Below are 14,978 nucleotides of genomic sequence, written 5' to 3'. Positions count from 1 at the left end.
GTTTTACACGTGATTGGCCCTGTGCAAGCAGGGTACGTGTATTTCTGGGGTGCGCGGGAAGTTTCACATGCGATTGGCCCTGTGCGAGCGGGGTACGTGTATTTCGGGGGTGCGCAGGAAGTTTTACACGCGATTGGCCCTGTGCGAGCGGGTACATGTATTTCTGGGGTGCGCAGGAAGTCTCACATGCGATTGGCCGTTTGCGAGTGGGGTACGTGTATTTCGGAGGTACGCGGGATGTTTTACACGCGATTGGCCCTGTGCGAGCGGGGTATGTGTATTTCGGGGGTGCGCGGGAAATTTTACACGCGATTGGCCCTGTGCGAGTGGGGTACGTATATTTCTGTAGTGCGCAGGAAGTTTCACACGCGATTGGCCCTGTGCGAGCGGGGTACGTGTATTTCTGGGGTGTGCGGGAAGTTTCACACGCGATTGGCCCTGTGCGAGCGGGTACATGTATTTCTGGGGTGCGCAGGAAGTTTCACATGCGATTGGCCCTGTGCGAACAGGGTACGTATATTTCGGAGGTGCGCGGGAAGTTTTACACGTGATTGGCCCTGTGCGAGCGGGGTACGTGTATTTCTGGGGTGCACGGGATGTTTCACACGCGATTGGCCCTGTGCGAGCAGGGTACGTGTATTTCTGGGGTGCGCAGGAAGTTTTACACGCAATTGGCCCTGTTCGAGTGGGGTACGTGTATTTCGGGGGTGCGCAGGAAGTTTCACACGTGATTGGCCCCGTGCAAGCAGGGTATGTGTATTTCTTGGGTGCGTGGGATGTTTAACACGCGATTGGCCCTGTGCGAGCGGGGTATGTGTATTTCGGGGGTGCGCGGGAAATTTTACACGCGATTGGCCCTGTGCGAGCGGGGTACGTATATTTCTGTAGTGCGCAGGAAGTTTCACACGCGATTGGCCCTGTGCGAGCGGGGTACGTGTATTTCTGGGGTGTGCGGGAAGTTTCACATGCGATTGGCCCTGTGCGAGCGGGGTACGTGTATTTCTGGGGTGCGCGGGAAGTCTCACATGCGATTGGCCCTTTGCGAGTGGGGTACGTGTATTTCGGGGTGCGCAAGAAGTTTCACACGCGATTGGCCCTGTGCGAGTGGGGTACGTGTATTTCGGGGGTGCGCAGGAAGTTTCACACGCGATTGGCCCTGTGCGAGCGGGGTAGGTGTATTTTGGGGGTGCGCGGGAAGTTTCACACGTGATTGGCCCTCTGCGAGCGGGGTACGTGTATTTCTGGGGTGCGCAGGATGTTTCACACGCAATTGGCCCTGTGCGAGCAGGGTACATGTATTTCTGGGGTGCGCGGGAAGTTTTACACGCAATTGGCCATGTGCGAGCGGGGTACGTGTATTTCGGGGGTGCTCAGGAAGTTTCACAAGTGATTGGCCCCGTGCAAGCAGGGTATGTGTATTTGTGGGGTGCGCGGGATGTTTCACACGTGATTGGCCCTGTGCGAGCGGGGTATGTGCATTTCGGGGGTGCGTGGGAAATATTACACGCGATTGGCCCTGTGCGAGCTGGGTACGTGTATTTCTGGGGTGCGCAGGAAGTTTCACACGCGATTGGCCCTGTGCGAGAGGGTTATGTGTATTTCTGGGGTGCGCGGGAAGTTTCACATGCGATTGGCCCTGTGCGAGCGGGGTACGTGTATTTCTGGGGTGCGCGGGAAGTTTCACACGCGACTGGCCCTGTGCGAGGGGGGTAGGTGTATTTCAGGGGTGCGTGGGATGTTTCACAAGTGATTGGCCCTGTGCGAGCAGGGTATGTGTATTTCGGGGGTGCGTGGGAAATTTTACACGCGATTGGCCCTTTGCGAGCGGGGTACGTGTATTTCTGGGGTGCGCAGGAAGTCTCACATGCGATTGGCCCTTTGCGAGTGGGGTACGTGTATTTCGGGGTGCGCAAGAAGGTTCACACGCAATTGGCCCTGTGCGAGTGGGGTACGTGTATTTCGGGGGTTTGCAGGAAGTTGCACACGCGATTAGCCCTGTGCGAGGGGGGTACGTGTATTTCGGGGGTGCGCGGGAAGTTTCACACGTGATTGGCCCCATGAGAGCAAAGTACGTGTATTTCTGGGTTGCGAGGGATGTTTCACACGCGATTGGCCCTGTGCGAGCGGGGTATGTGTATTTCGGGGTAGGGCGCGAAATTTTACACGCGATTGACCCTGTGCGAGCGGGGTATGTGTATTTATGGGGTACGCAGGAAGTTTCACACGCGATTGGCTCTGTGCGAGCAGGGTACATGTATTTCGGGGTGCGCAAGAAGTTTCACACGCGATTGGCCCTGTGCGAGTGGGGTACGTGTTGTTCGGGGGTGCGCAAGAAGTTTTACACGCGATTGGCCCTGTGCGGGCGGGATCGTGTATTTCTGGGGTGCGCAGGAAGTTTCACATGCGATTGGCCCTGTGCGAACAGGGTACGTGTATTTCGGAGGTGCGCGGGAAGTTTACACGTGATTGGCCCTGTGCGAGTGGGGTACATTTATTTCTGGGGTACGCGGGAAGTTTCACACACGATTGGCCCTGTGCGAGCGGGGTATGTGTATTTATGGGGTGCGCGGGATGTTTCACACGCAAATGGCCCTGTGCGAGCAGGGTACGTGTATTTCTGGGGTGTGTGGGAAGTTTTACACGCGATTGGCACTGTGCGAGCGGCGTATGTGTATTTCGGGGGTGCGTGGGAAGTTGTACATGCAATTGGCCCTGTGTGAGCGGGGTACGTGTATTTTAGGGGGTGCGCGGGAAGTTTTACACGCGATTGGCACTGTGCAAGCGGGTACTGTATTTCTGGGGTGCGCAGGAAGTTTCACATGCGATTGGCCCTATGCGAACAGGGTACGTGTATTTCGGAGGTGCGCGGGAAGTTTTACAAGTGATTGGCCCTGTGCGAGTGGGGTACGTGTATTTCGGGGGTGCGCAGGAAATATTACACGCGATTGGCCCTGTGCGAGCGGGGTATGTGTATTTCGGGGGTGCGCGGGAAATTTTACACGCGATTGGCCCTGTGCGAGCGGGGTACGTGTATTTCTGTAGTGCGCAGAAAGTTTCATACGCGATTGGCCCTGTGCGAGCGGGGTACGTGTATTTCTGGGGTGTGCAGGAAGTTTCACATGCGATTGGCCCTGTGTGAGTGGGGTATGTGTATTTTTGGGGTGCGCGGGAAGTTTCACAAGCGATTGGCCCAGTGAGAGTGGGGTATGTGTATTTCTGGTGTGCGCAGGAAGTTTCACACGCGATTGGCTCTGTGCGAGCAGGGTACGTGTATTTCGGGGTGCGCAAGAAGTTTCACACGCGATTGGCCCTGTGCGAGTGGGGTACGTGTATTTCGGGGGTGCGCAGGAAGTTTTACACGCGATTGGCCCTGTGCGAGCGGGGTATGTGTATTTCGGGGTAGGGCGCGAAATTTTACACGCGATTGGCCCAGTGAGAGTGGGGTATGTGTATTTCTGGTGTGCGCAGGAAGTTTCACACGCGATTGGCTCTGTGCGAGCAGGGTACGTGTATTTCGGGGTGCGCAAGAAGTTTCACACGCGATTGGCCCTGTGCGAGTGGGGTACGTGTATTTCTGGGTTGCGAGGGATGTTTCACACGCGATTGGCCCTGTGCGAGCGGGGTATGTGTATTTCGGGGTAGGGCGCGAAATTTTACACGCGATTGACCCTGTGCGAGCGGGGTATGTGTATTTATTGGGTACGCAGGAAGTTTCACACGCGATTGGCTCTGTGCGAGCAGGGTACATGTATTTCGGGGTGCGCAAGAAGTTTCACACGCGATTGGCCCTGTGCGAGTGGGGTACGTGTATTTCGGGGGTGCGCAAGAAGTTGTACACGCGATTGGCCCTGTGCGGGCGGGATCGTGTATTTCTGGGGTGCGCAGGAAGTTTCACATGCGATTGGCCCTGTGCGAACAGGGTACGTGTATTTCGGAGGTGCGCGGGAAGTTTCACACACGATTGGCCCTGTGCGAGCGGGGTATGTGTATTTATGGGGTGCGCGGGATGTTTCACACGCAAATGGCCCTGTGCGAGCAGGGTACGTGTATTTCTGGGGTGTGTGGGAAGTTTTACACGCGATTGGCACTGTGCGAGCGGCGTATGTGTATTTCGGGGGTGCGTGGGAAGTTGTACATGCGATTGGCCCTGTGTGAGCGGGGTACGTGTATTTTAGGGGGTGCGCGGGAAGTTTTACACGCGATTGGCACTGTGCAAGCGGGTACTGTATTTCTGGGGTGCGCAGGAAGTTTCACATGCGATTGGCCCTATGCGAACAGGGTACGTGTATTTCGGAGGTGCGCGGGAAGTTTTACAAGTGATTGGCCCTGTGCGAGTGGGGTACGTGTATTTCGGGGGTGCGCAGGAAATATTACACGCGATTGGCCCTGTGCGAGCGGGGTATGTGTATTTCGGGGGTGCGCGGGAAATTTTACACGCGATTGGCCCTATGCGAGCGGGGTACGTGTATTTCTGTAGTGCGCAGAAAGTTTCATACGCGATTGGCCCTGTGCGAGCGGGGTACGTGTATTTCTGGGGTGTGCAGGAAGTTTCACATGCGATTGGCCCTGTGTGAGTGGGGTATGTGTATTTTTGGGGTGCGCGGGAAGTTTCACACGCGATTGGCCCAGTGAGAGTGGGGTATGTGTATTTCTGGTGTGCGCAGGAAGTTTCACACGCGATTGGCTCTGTGCGAGCAGGGTACGTGTATTTCGGGGTGCGCAAGAAGTTTCACACGCGATTGGCCCTGTGCGAGTGGGGTACGTGTATTTCGGGGGTGCGCAGGAAGTTTTACACGCGATTGGCCCTGTGCGAGCGGGTACATGTATTTCTGGGGTGCGCAGGAAGTCTCACATGCGATTGGCCGTTTGCGAGTGGGGTACGTGTATTTCGGAGGTACGCGGGATGTTTTACACGTGATTGGCCCTGTGCAAGCAGGGTACGTGTATTTCTGGGGTGCGCGGGAAGTTTCACATGCGATTGGCCCTGTGCGAGCGGGGTACGTGTATTTCTGGGGTGTGTGGGAAGTTTCACATGCGATTGGCCCTGTGTGAGTGGGGTATGTGTATTTTTGGGGTGCGCGGGAAGTTTCACACGCGATTGGCCCAGTGCGAGTGGGGTACGTGTATTTCTGGGGTGTGCGGGATATTTCACAAGCGATTGGCCCTGTGCGAGCAGGGTACGTGTATTTCTGGGGTGCGCGGGAAGTCTCACATGCAATTGGCCCTTTGAGAGTGGGGTACGTGTATTTCGGGGTGCGCAAGAAGTTTCACACGCGATTGGCCCTGTGCGAGTGGGGTACGTGTATTTCGGGGGTGCGCAGGAAGTTTCACACGCGATTGGCCCTGTGCTAGTGGGGTACGTGTATTTTGGGGGTGCGCAGGAAGTTTCACATGCGATTGGCCCTATGCGAACAGGGTACGTGTTTTTCGGAGGTGCGCGGGAAGTTTTACAAGTGATTGGCCCTGTGCGAGTGGGGTACGTGTATTTCGGGGGTGCGCAGGAAATATTACACGCGATTGGCCCTGTGCGAGCGGGGTACGTGTATTTCTGGGATGCACAGGAAGTTTCACACGTGATTGGCCCTGTGCGAGAGGGGTATGTGTATTTCTGGGGTGCGCGGGAAGTTTCACACGCGATTGGCCCTGTGCGAGCGGGGTATGTGTATTTCGGGGGTGCGCAGGAAGTTTCACACGTGATTGGCCTTGTGCGAGCAGAGTACGTGTATTTCTGGGGTGCGCGGGATGTTTCACACGCGATTGGCCCTGTGCGAGCAGGGTGTGTGTATTTCTGGGGTGCGTGGGAAGTTTTACATGCAATTGGCCATGTGCGAGCGGGGTACGTGTATTTCGGGGGTGCTCAGGAAGTTTCACACGTGATTGGCCCCGTGCAAGCAGGGTATGTGTATTTCTGGGGTGCGCGGGATGTTTCACACGCGATTGGCCCTGTGCGAGCGGGGTATGTGTATTTCGGGGGTGTGCGGGAAATTTTACACGTGATTGGTCCTGTGCGAGCGGGGTACGTGTATTTCGGGGGTGCTCAGGAAGTTTCACACGCGATTGGCCCTGTGCGAGAGGGGTATGTGTATTTCTGGGGTGCGCGGGAAGTTTCACATGCGATTGGCCCTGTGCGAGCGGGGTATGTGTATTTTTGGGGTGCGTGGGAAGTTTCACACGCGATTGGCCCTGTGCGAGCGGGTACATGTATTTCTGGGGTGCGCAGGAAGTTTCACATGCGATTGGCCCTGTGCGAACAGGGTACGTATATTTTGGAGGTGCGCGGGAAGTTTTACACGTGATTGGCCCTGTGCGAGCGGGGTACGTGTATTTCTGGGGTGCACGGGATGTTTCACACGCGATTGGCCCTGTGCGAGCAGGGTACGTGTATTTCTGGGGTGCGCGGGAAGTTTTACACGCAATTGGCCATGTGCGAGCGGGGTACGTGTATTTCGGGGGTGCTCAGGAAGTTTCACACGTGATTGGCCCCGTGCAAGCAGGGTATGTGTATTTCTTGGGTGCGTGGGATGTTTAACACGCGATTGGCCCTGTGCGAGCGGGGTATGTGTATTTCGGGGGTGCGCGGGAAATTTTACACGCGATTGGCCCTGTGCGAGCGGGGTACGTTTATTTCTGTAGTGCGCAGGAAGTTTCACACGCGATTGGCCCTGTGCGAGCGAGGTACGTGTATTTCTGGGGTGTGCGGGAAGTTTCACACGCGATTGGCCCTGTGCGAGCGGGTACATGTATTTCTGGGGTGCGCAGGAAGTTTCACATGCGATTGGCCCTGTGCGAACAGGGTACATATATTTCGGAGGTGCGCGGGAAGTTTTACACGTGATTGGCCCTGTGCGAGCTGGGTACGTGTATTTCTGGGGTGCACGGGATGTTTCACACGCGATTGGCCCTGTGCGAGCAGGGTACGTGTATTTCTGGGGTGCGCAGGAAGTTTTACACGCAATTGGCCCTGTTCGAGTGGGGTACGTGTATTTCGGGGGTGCGCAGGAAGTTTCACACGTGATTGGCCCCGTGCAAGCAGGGTATGTGTATTTCTTGGGTGCGTGGGATGTTTAACACGCGATTGGCCCTGTGCGAGCGGGGTATGTGTATTTCGGGGGTGCGCGGGAAATTTTACACGCGATTGGCCCTGTGCGAGCGGGGTACGTATATTTCTGTAGTGCGCAGGAAGTTTCACACGCGATTGGCCCTGTGCGAGCGGGGTACGTGTATTTCTGGGGTGTGCGGGAAGTTTCACATGCGATTGGCCCTGTGCGAGCGGGGTACGTGTATTTCTGGGGTGCGCGGGAAGTCTCACATGCGATTGGCCCTTTGCGAGTGGGGTACGTGTATTTCGGGGTGCGCAAGAAGTTTCACACGCGATTGGCCCTGTGCGAGTGGGGTACGTGTATTTCGGGGGTGCGCAGGAAGTTTCACACGCGATTGGCCCTGTGCGAGCGGGGTAGGTGTATTTTGGGGGTGCGCGGGAAGTTTCACACGTGATTGGCCCCATGCGAGCGAAGTACGTGTATGTCTGGGGTGCGCTGGATGTTTCACATGCGATTGGCCCTGTGCAAACAGGGTACGTGTATTTCGGAGGTGCGCAGGAAGTTTTACACGTGATTGGCCCTGTGCGAGTGGGGTACGTGTATTTCGGGGGTGCGCAGGAAGTTTCACACGTGATTGGCCCTCTGCGAGCGGGGTACGTGTATTTCTGGGGTGCGCAGGATGTTTCACACGCAATTGGCCCTGTGCGAGCAGGGTACATGTATTTCTGGGGTGCGCGGGAAGTTTTACACGCAATTGGCCATGTGCGAGCGGGGTACGTGTATTTCGGGGGTGCTCAGGAAGTTTCACACGTGATTGGCCCCGTGCAAGCAGGGTATGTGTATTTCTGGGGTGCACGGGATGTTTCACACGTGATTGGCCCTGTGCGAGCGGGGTATGTGCATTTCGGGGGTGCGTGGGAAATATTACATGCGATTGGCCCTGTGCGAGCTGGGTACGTGTATTTCGGGGTGCGCAAGAAGTTTCACACGCGATTGGCCCTGTGCGAGTGGGGTACGTGTATTTCGGGGGTGCGCAGGAAGTTTCACACGCGATTGGCCCTGTGCGAGCGGGGTAGGTGTATTTTGGGGGTGCGCGGGAAGTTTCACACATGATTGGCCCCATGCGAGCGAAGTACGTGTATGTCTGGGGTGCGCTGGATGTTTCACATGCGATTGGCCCTGTGCAAACAGGGTACGTGTATTTCGGAGGTGCGCAGGAAGTTTTACACGTGATTGGCCCTGTGCGAGTGGGGTACGTGTATTTCGGGGGTGCGCAGGAAGTTTCACACGTGATTGGCCCTCTGCGAGCGGGGTACGTGTATTTCTGGGGTGCGCAGGATGTTTCACACGCAATTGGCCCTGTGCGAGCAGGGTACATGTATTTCTGGGGTGCGCGGGAAGTTTTACACGCAATTGGCCATGTGCGAGCGGGGTACGTGTATTTCGGGGGTGCTCAGGAAGTTTCACACGTGATTGGCCCCGTGCAAGCAGGGTATGTGTATTTCTGGGGTGCACGGGATGTTTCACACGTGATTGGCCCTGTGCGAGCGGGGTATGTGCATTTCGGGGGTGCGTGGGAAATATTACATGCGATTGGCCCTGTGCGAGCTGGGTACGTGTATTTCTGGGGTGCGCAGGAAGTTTCACACGCGATTGGCCCTGTGCGAGAGGGTTATGTGTATTTCTGGGGTGCGCGGGAAGTTTCACATGCGATTGGCCCTGTGCGAGCGGGGTACGTGTATTTCTGGGGTGCGCGGGAAGTTTCACACGCGATTGGCCCTGTGCGAGGGGGGTAGGTGTATTTCAGGGGTGCGTGGGATGTTTCACAAGTGATTGGCCCTGTGCGAGCAGGGTATGTGTATTTCGGGGGTGCGTGGGAAATTTTACACGCGATTGGCCCTTTGCGAGCGGGGTACGTGTATTTCTGGGGTGCGCAGGAAGTCTCACATGCGATTGGCCCTTTGCGAGTGGGGTACGTGTATTTCGGGGTGCGCAAGAAGGTTCACACGCAATTGGCCCTGTGCGAGTGGGGTACGTGTATTTCGGGGGTTTGCAGGAAGTTGCACACGCGATTAGCCCTGTGCGAGGGGGGTACGTGTATTTCGGGGGTGCGCGGGAAGTTTCACACGTGATTGGCCCCATGAGAGCAAAGTACGTGTATTTCTGGGTTGCGAGGGATGTTTCACACGCGATTGGCCCTGTGCGAGCGGGGTATGTGTATTTCGGGGTAGGGCGCGAAATTTTACACGCGATTGACCCTGTGCGAGCGGGGTATGTGTATTTATGGGGTACGCAGGAAGTTTCACACGCGATTGGCTCTGTGCGAGCAGGGTACATGTATTTCGGGGTGCGCAAGAAGTTTCACACGCGATTGGCCCTGTGCGAGTGGGGTACGTGTATTTCGGGGGTGCGCAAGAAGTTTTACACGCGATTGGCCCTGTGCGGGCGGGATCGTGTATTTCTGGGGTGCGCAGGAAGTTTCACATGCGATTGGCCCTGTGCGAACAGGGTACGTGTATTTCGGAGGTGCGCGGGAAGTTTACACGTGATTGGCCCTGTGCGAGTGGGGTACATTTATTTCTGGGGTACGCGGGAAGTTTCACACACGATTGGCCCTGTGCGAGCGGGGTATGTGTATTTATGGGGTGCGCGGGATGTTTCACACGCAAATGGCCCTGTGCGAGCAGGGTACGTGTATTTCTGGGGTGTGTGGGAAGTTTTACACGCGATTGGCACTGTGCGAGCGGCGTATGTGTATTTCGGGGGTGCGTGGGAAGTTGTACACGCGATTGGCCCTGTGTGAGCGGGGTACGTGTATTTTAGGGGGTGCGCGGGAAGTTTTACACGCGATTGGCACTGTGCAAGCGGGTACTGTATTTCTGGGGTGCGAAGGAAGTTTCACATGCGATTGGCCCTATGCGAACAGGGTACGTGTATTTCGGAGGTGCGCGGGAAGTTTTACAAGTGATTGGCCCTGTGCGAGTGGGGTACGTGTATTTCGGGGGTGCGCAGGAAATATTACACGCGATTGGCCCTGTGCGAGCGGGGTACGTGTATTTCTGGGGTGCACAGGAAGTTTCACACGTGATTGGCCCTGTGCGAGGGGGGTATGTGTATTTCTGGGGTGCGCGGGAAGTTTCACACGCGATTGGCCCTGTGCGAGCGGGGTATGTGTATTTCGGGGGTGCGCAGGAAGTTTCACACGTGATTGGCCCTGTGCGAGCAGGGTACGTGTATTTCTGGGGTGCGCGGGATGTTTCACACGCGATTGGCCCTGTGCGAGCAGGGTATGTATATTTCTGGGGTACGCGGGAAGTTTTACACGCAATTGGCCATGTGCGAGCGGGGTACGTGTATTTCGGGGGTGCTCAGGAAGTTTCACACGTGATTGGCCCCGTGCAAGCAGGGCATGTGTATTTCTGGGGTGCGCGGGATGTTTCACACGCGATTGGCCCTGTGCGAGCGGGGTATGTGTATTTCGGGGGTGTGCGGGAAATTTTACACGCGATTGCCCCTGTGCGAGCGGGGTACGTGTATTTCGGGGGTGCTCAGGAAGTTTCACACGCGATTGGCCCTGTGCGAGAGGGGTATGTGTATTTCTGGGGTGCGCGGGAAGTTTCACATGCGATTGGCCCTGTGCGAGCGGGGTATGTGTATTTTTGGGGTGCGCGGGAAGTTTCACACGCGATTGGCCCCATGAGAGCAAAGTAAGTGTATTTCTGGGTTGCGAGGGATGTTTCACACGCGATTGGCCCTGTGCGAGCGGGGTATGTGTATTTCGGGGTAGTGCGCGAAATTTTACACGCGATTGACCCTGTGCGAGCGGGGAATGTGTATTTAAGGGGTACGCAGGAAGTTTCACACGCGATTGGCTCTGTGCGAGCAGGGTACATGTATTTCGGGGTGCGCAAGAAGTTTCACACGCGATTGGCCCTGTGCGAGTGGGGTACGTGTATTTCGGGGGTGCGCAAGAAGTTTTACACGCGATTGGCCCTGTGCGGGCGGGAACGTGTATTTATGGGGTGCGCAGGAAGTTTCACATGCGATTGGCCCTGTGCGAACAGGGTACGTGTATTTCGGAGGTGCGCAGGAAGTTTTACACGTGATTGGCCCTGTGCGAGTGGGGTACGTTTATTTCTGGGGTACGCGGGAAGTTTCACACACGATTGGCCCTGTGCGAGCGGGGTATGTGTATTTATGGGGTGCGCGGGATGTTTCACACGCAAATGGCCCTGTGCGAGCAGGGTACGTGTATTTCTGGGGTGTGCGGGAAGTTTTACACGCGATTGGCCCTGTGCGAGCGGCGTATGTGTATTTCGGGGGTGCGTGGGAAGTTGTACACGCGATTGGCCCCTTGTGAGCGGGGTACGTGTATTTTAGGGGGTGCGCGGGAAGTTTTACACGCGATTGGCACTGTGCGAGCGGGTACTGTATTTCTGGGGTGCGCAGGAAGTTTCACATGCGATTGGCCCTATGCGAACAGGGTACGTGTATTTCGGAGGTGCGCGGGAAGTTTTACAAGTGATTGGCCCTGTGCGAGTGGGGTACGTGTATTTCGGGGGTGCGCAGGAAATATTACACGCGATTGGCCCTGTGCGAGCGGGGTACGTGTATTTCTGGGGTGCGCGGGAAGTTTCACACGCGATTGGCCCTGTGCGAGCGGGGTATGTGTATTTCGGGGGTGCGCAGGAAGTTTCACACGTGATTGGCCCTGTGCGAGCAGGGTACGTGTATTTCTGGGGTGCGCGGGATGTTTCACACGCGATTGGCCCTGTGCGAGCAGGGTATGTGTATTTCTGGGGTGCGTGGGAAGTTTTACACGCAATTGGCCATGTGCGAGCGGGGTACATGTATTTCGGGGGTGCTCAGGAAGTTTCACACGTGATTGGCCCCGTGCAAGCAGGGTATGTGTATTTCTGGGGTGCGCGGGATGTTTCACACGCGATTGGCCCTGTGCGAGCGGGGTATGTGTATTTCGGGGGTGTGCGGGAAATTTTACACGCGATTGGCCGTGTGCGAGCGGGGTACGTGTATTTCGGGGGTGCTCAGGAAGTTTCACACGCGATTGGCCCTGTGCGAGAGGGGTATGTGTATTTCTGGGGTGCGCGGGAAGTTTCACATGCGATTGGCCCTGTGCGAGCGGGGTATGTGTATTTTTGGGGTGCGCAGGAAGTTTCACAGGCGATTGGGCCTGTGCGAGCGGGTACATGTATTTCTGGGGTGCGCAGGAAGTTTCACACGCGATTGGCCCTGTGCGAACAGGGTACGTGTATTTCTGGGGTGCGCAGGAAGTTTTACACGCAATTGGCCCTGTGCGAGTGGGGTACGTGTATTTCGGGAGTGCGCAGGAAGTTTTGCACGTGATTGGCCCTGTGTGAGCGGGGTATGTGTATTTCGGGGGTGTGCGGGAAATTTTACACGCGATTGGCCCTGTGCGAGCGGGGTACGTGTATTTCGGGGGTGCGCAGGAAGTTTCACATGCGATTGGCCCTGTGCGAACAGGGTACGTATATTTCGGAGTTGCGCGGGAAGTTTTACACGTGATTGGCCCTGTGCGAGCGGGGTACGTGTATTTCTGGGGTGCACGGGATGTTTCACATGCGATTGGCCCTGTGCGAACAGGGTACGTGTATTTCTGGGGTGCGCAGGAAGTTTTACACGCAATTGGCCCTGTGCGAGTGGGGTACGTGTATTTCGGGGGTGCGCAGGAAGTTTTGCACGTGATTGGGCCTGTGCGAGCGGGGTACGTGTATTTCTGGGGTGCGCGGGATGTTTCACACGCGATTGGCCCTGTGCGAGCAGGGTACGTGTATTTCTGGGGTGCGCGGGAAGTTTTACACGCAATTGGCCAAGTGCGAGCGGGGTACGTGTATTTCGGGGGTGCTCAGGAAGTTTCACACGTGATTGGCCCCGTGCAAGCAGGGTATGTGTATTTCTGGGGTGCGCGGGATGTTTCACACGCGATTGGCCCTGTGCGAGCGGGGTATGTGTATTTCGGGGGTGTGCGGGAAATTTTACACGCGATTGGCCCTGTGCGAGCGGGGTACGTGTATTTCGGGCGTGCTCAGGAAGTTTCACACGCGATTGGCCCTGTGCGAGAGGGGTATGTGTATTTCTGGGGTGCGCGGGAAGTTTCACATGCGATTGGCCCTGTGCGAGCGGGGTATGTGTATTTTTGGGGTGCGTGGGAAGTTTCACACGCGATTGGCCCTGTGCGAGCGGGTACATGTATTTCTGGGGTGCGCAGGAAGTTTCACATGCGATTGGCCCTGTGCGAACAGGGTACGTATATTTCGGAGTTGCGCGGGAAGTTTTACACGTGATTGGCCCTGTGCGAGCGGGGTACGTGTATTTCTGGGGTGCACGGGATGTTTCACACACGATTGGCCCTGTGCGAACAGGGTACGTGTATTTCTGGGGTGCGCAGGAAGTTTTACACGCAATTGGCCCTGTGCGAGTGGGGTACGTGTATTTCGGGGGTGCGCAGGAAGTTTTGCACGTGATTGGGCCTGTGCGAGCGGGGTACGTGTATTTCTGGGGTGCGCGGGATGTTTCACACGCGATTGGCCCTGTGCGAGCAGGGTACGTGTATTTCTGGGGTGCGCGGGAAGTTTTACACGCAATTGGCCAAGTGCGAGCGGGGTACGTGTATTTCGGGGGTGCTCAGGAAGTTTCACACGTGATTGGCCCCGTGCAAGCAGGGTATGTGTATTTCTGGGGTGCGCGGGATGTTTCACACGCGATTGGCCCTGTGCGAGCGGGGTATGTGTATTTCGGGGGTGTGCGGGAAATTTTACACGCGATTGGCCCTGTGCGAGCGGGGTACGTGTATTTCGGGCGTGCTCAGGAAGTTTCACACGCGATTGGCCCTGTGCGAGAGGGGTATGTGTATTTCTGGGGTGCGCGGGAAGTTTCACATGCGATTGGCCCTGTGCGAGCGGGGTATGTGTATTTTTGGGGTGCGTGGGAAGTTTCACACGCGATTGGCCCTGTGCGAGCGGGTACATGTATTTCTGGGGTGCGCAGGAAGTTTCACATGCGATTGGCCCTGTGCGAACAGGGTACGTATATTTCGGAGTTGCGCGGGAAGTTTTACACGTGATTGGCCCTGTGCGAGCGGGGTACGTGTATTTCTGGGGTGCACGGGATGTTTCACACACGATTGGCCCTGTGCGAACAGGGTACGTGTATTTCTGGGGTGCGCAGGAAGTTTTACACGCAATTGGCCCTGTGCGAGTGGGGTACGTGTATTTCGGGGGTGCGCAGGAAGTTTTGCACGTGATTGGCCCTGTGCGAGCGGGGTACATGTATTTCTGGGGTGCGTGGGATGTTTCACACGCGATTGGCCCTGTGCGAGCAGGGTACGTGTATTTCTGGGGTGCGCGGGAAGTTTTACACGCAATTGGCCATGTGCGAGCGGGGTACGTGTATTTCGGGGGTGCTCAGGAAGTTTCACACGTGATTGGCCCCGTGCAAGCAGGGTATGTGTATTTCTTGGGTGCGCGGGATGTTTAACACGCGATTGGCCCTGTACGAGCGGGGTATGTGTATTTCGGGGGTGCGCGGGAAATTTTACACGCAATTGGCCCAGTGCGAGCGGGGTACGTGTATTTCTGTAGTGCGCAGGAAGTTTGACACGCAATTGGCCCTGTGCGAGCGGGGTACGTGTATTTCTGGGGTGTGAGGGAAGTTTCACATGCGATTGGCCCTGTGTGAGTGGGGTATGTGTATTTTTGGGGTGCGCGGGAAGTTTCACACGCGATTGGCCCAGTGAGAGTGGGGTATGTGTATTTCTGGTGTGCGCAGGAAGTTTCACATGCGATTGGCTCTGTGCAAGCAGGGTACGTGTATTTCGGGGTGCGCAAGAAGTTTCACACGCGATTGGCCCTGTGCGAGTGGGGTACGTGTATTTCGGGGGTGCGCAGGAAGTTTTACACG

Source organism: Ambystoma mexicanum, chromosome 3p (assembly GCF_040938575.1).
Source record: "Ambystoma mexicanum isolate Mex_15411 chromosome 3p, UKY_AmexF1_1, whole genome shotgun sequence".
Taxonomy (NCBI): domain Eukaryota; kingdom Metazoa; phylum Chordata; class Amphibia; order Caudata; family Ambystomatidae; genus Ambystoma; species Ambystoma mexicanum.
Note: the sequence above shows the minus strand (reverse complement) of the source record.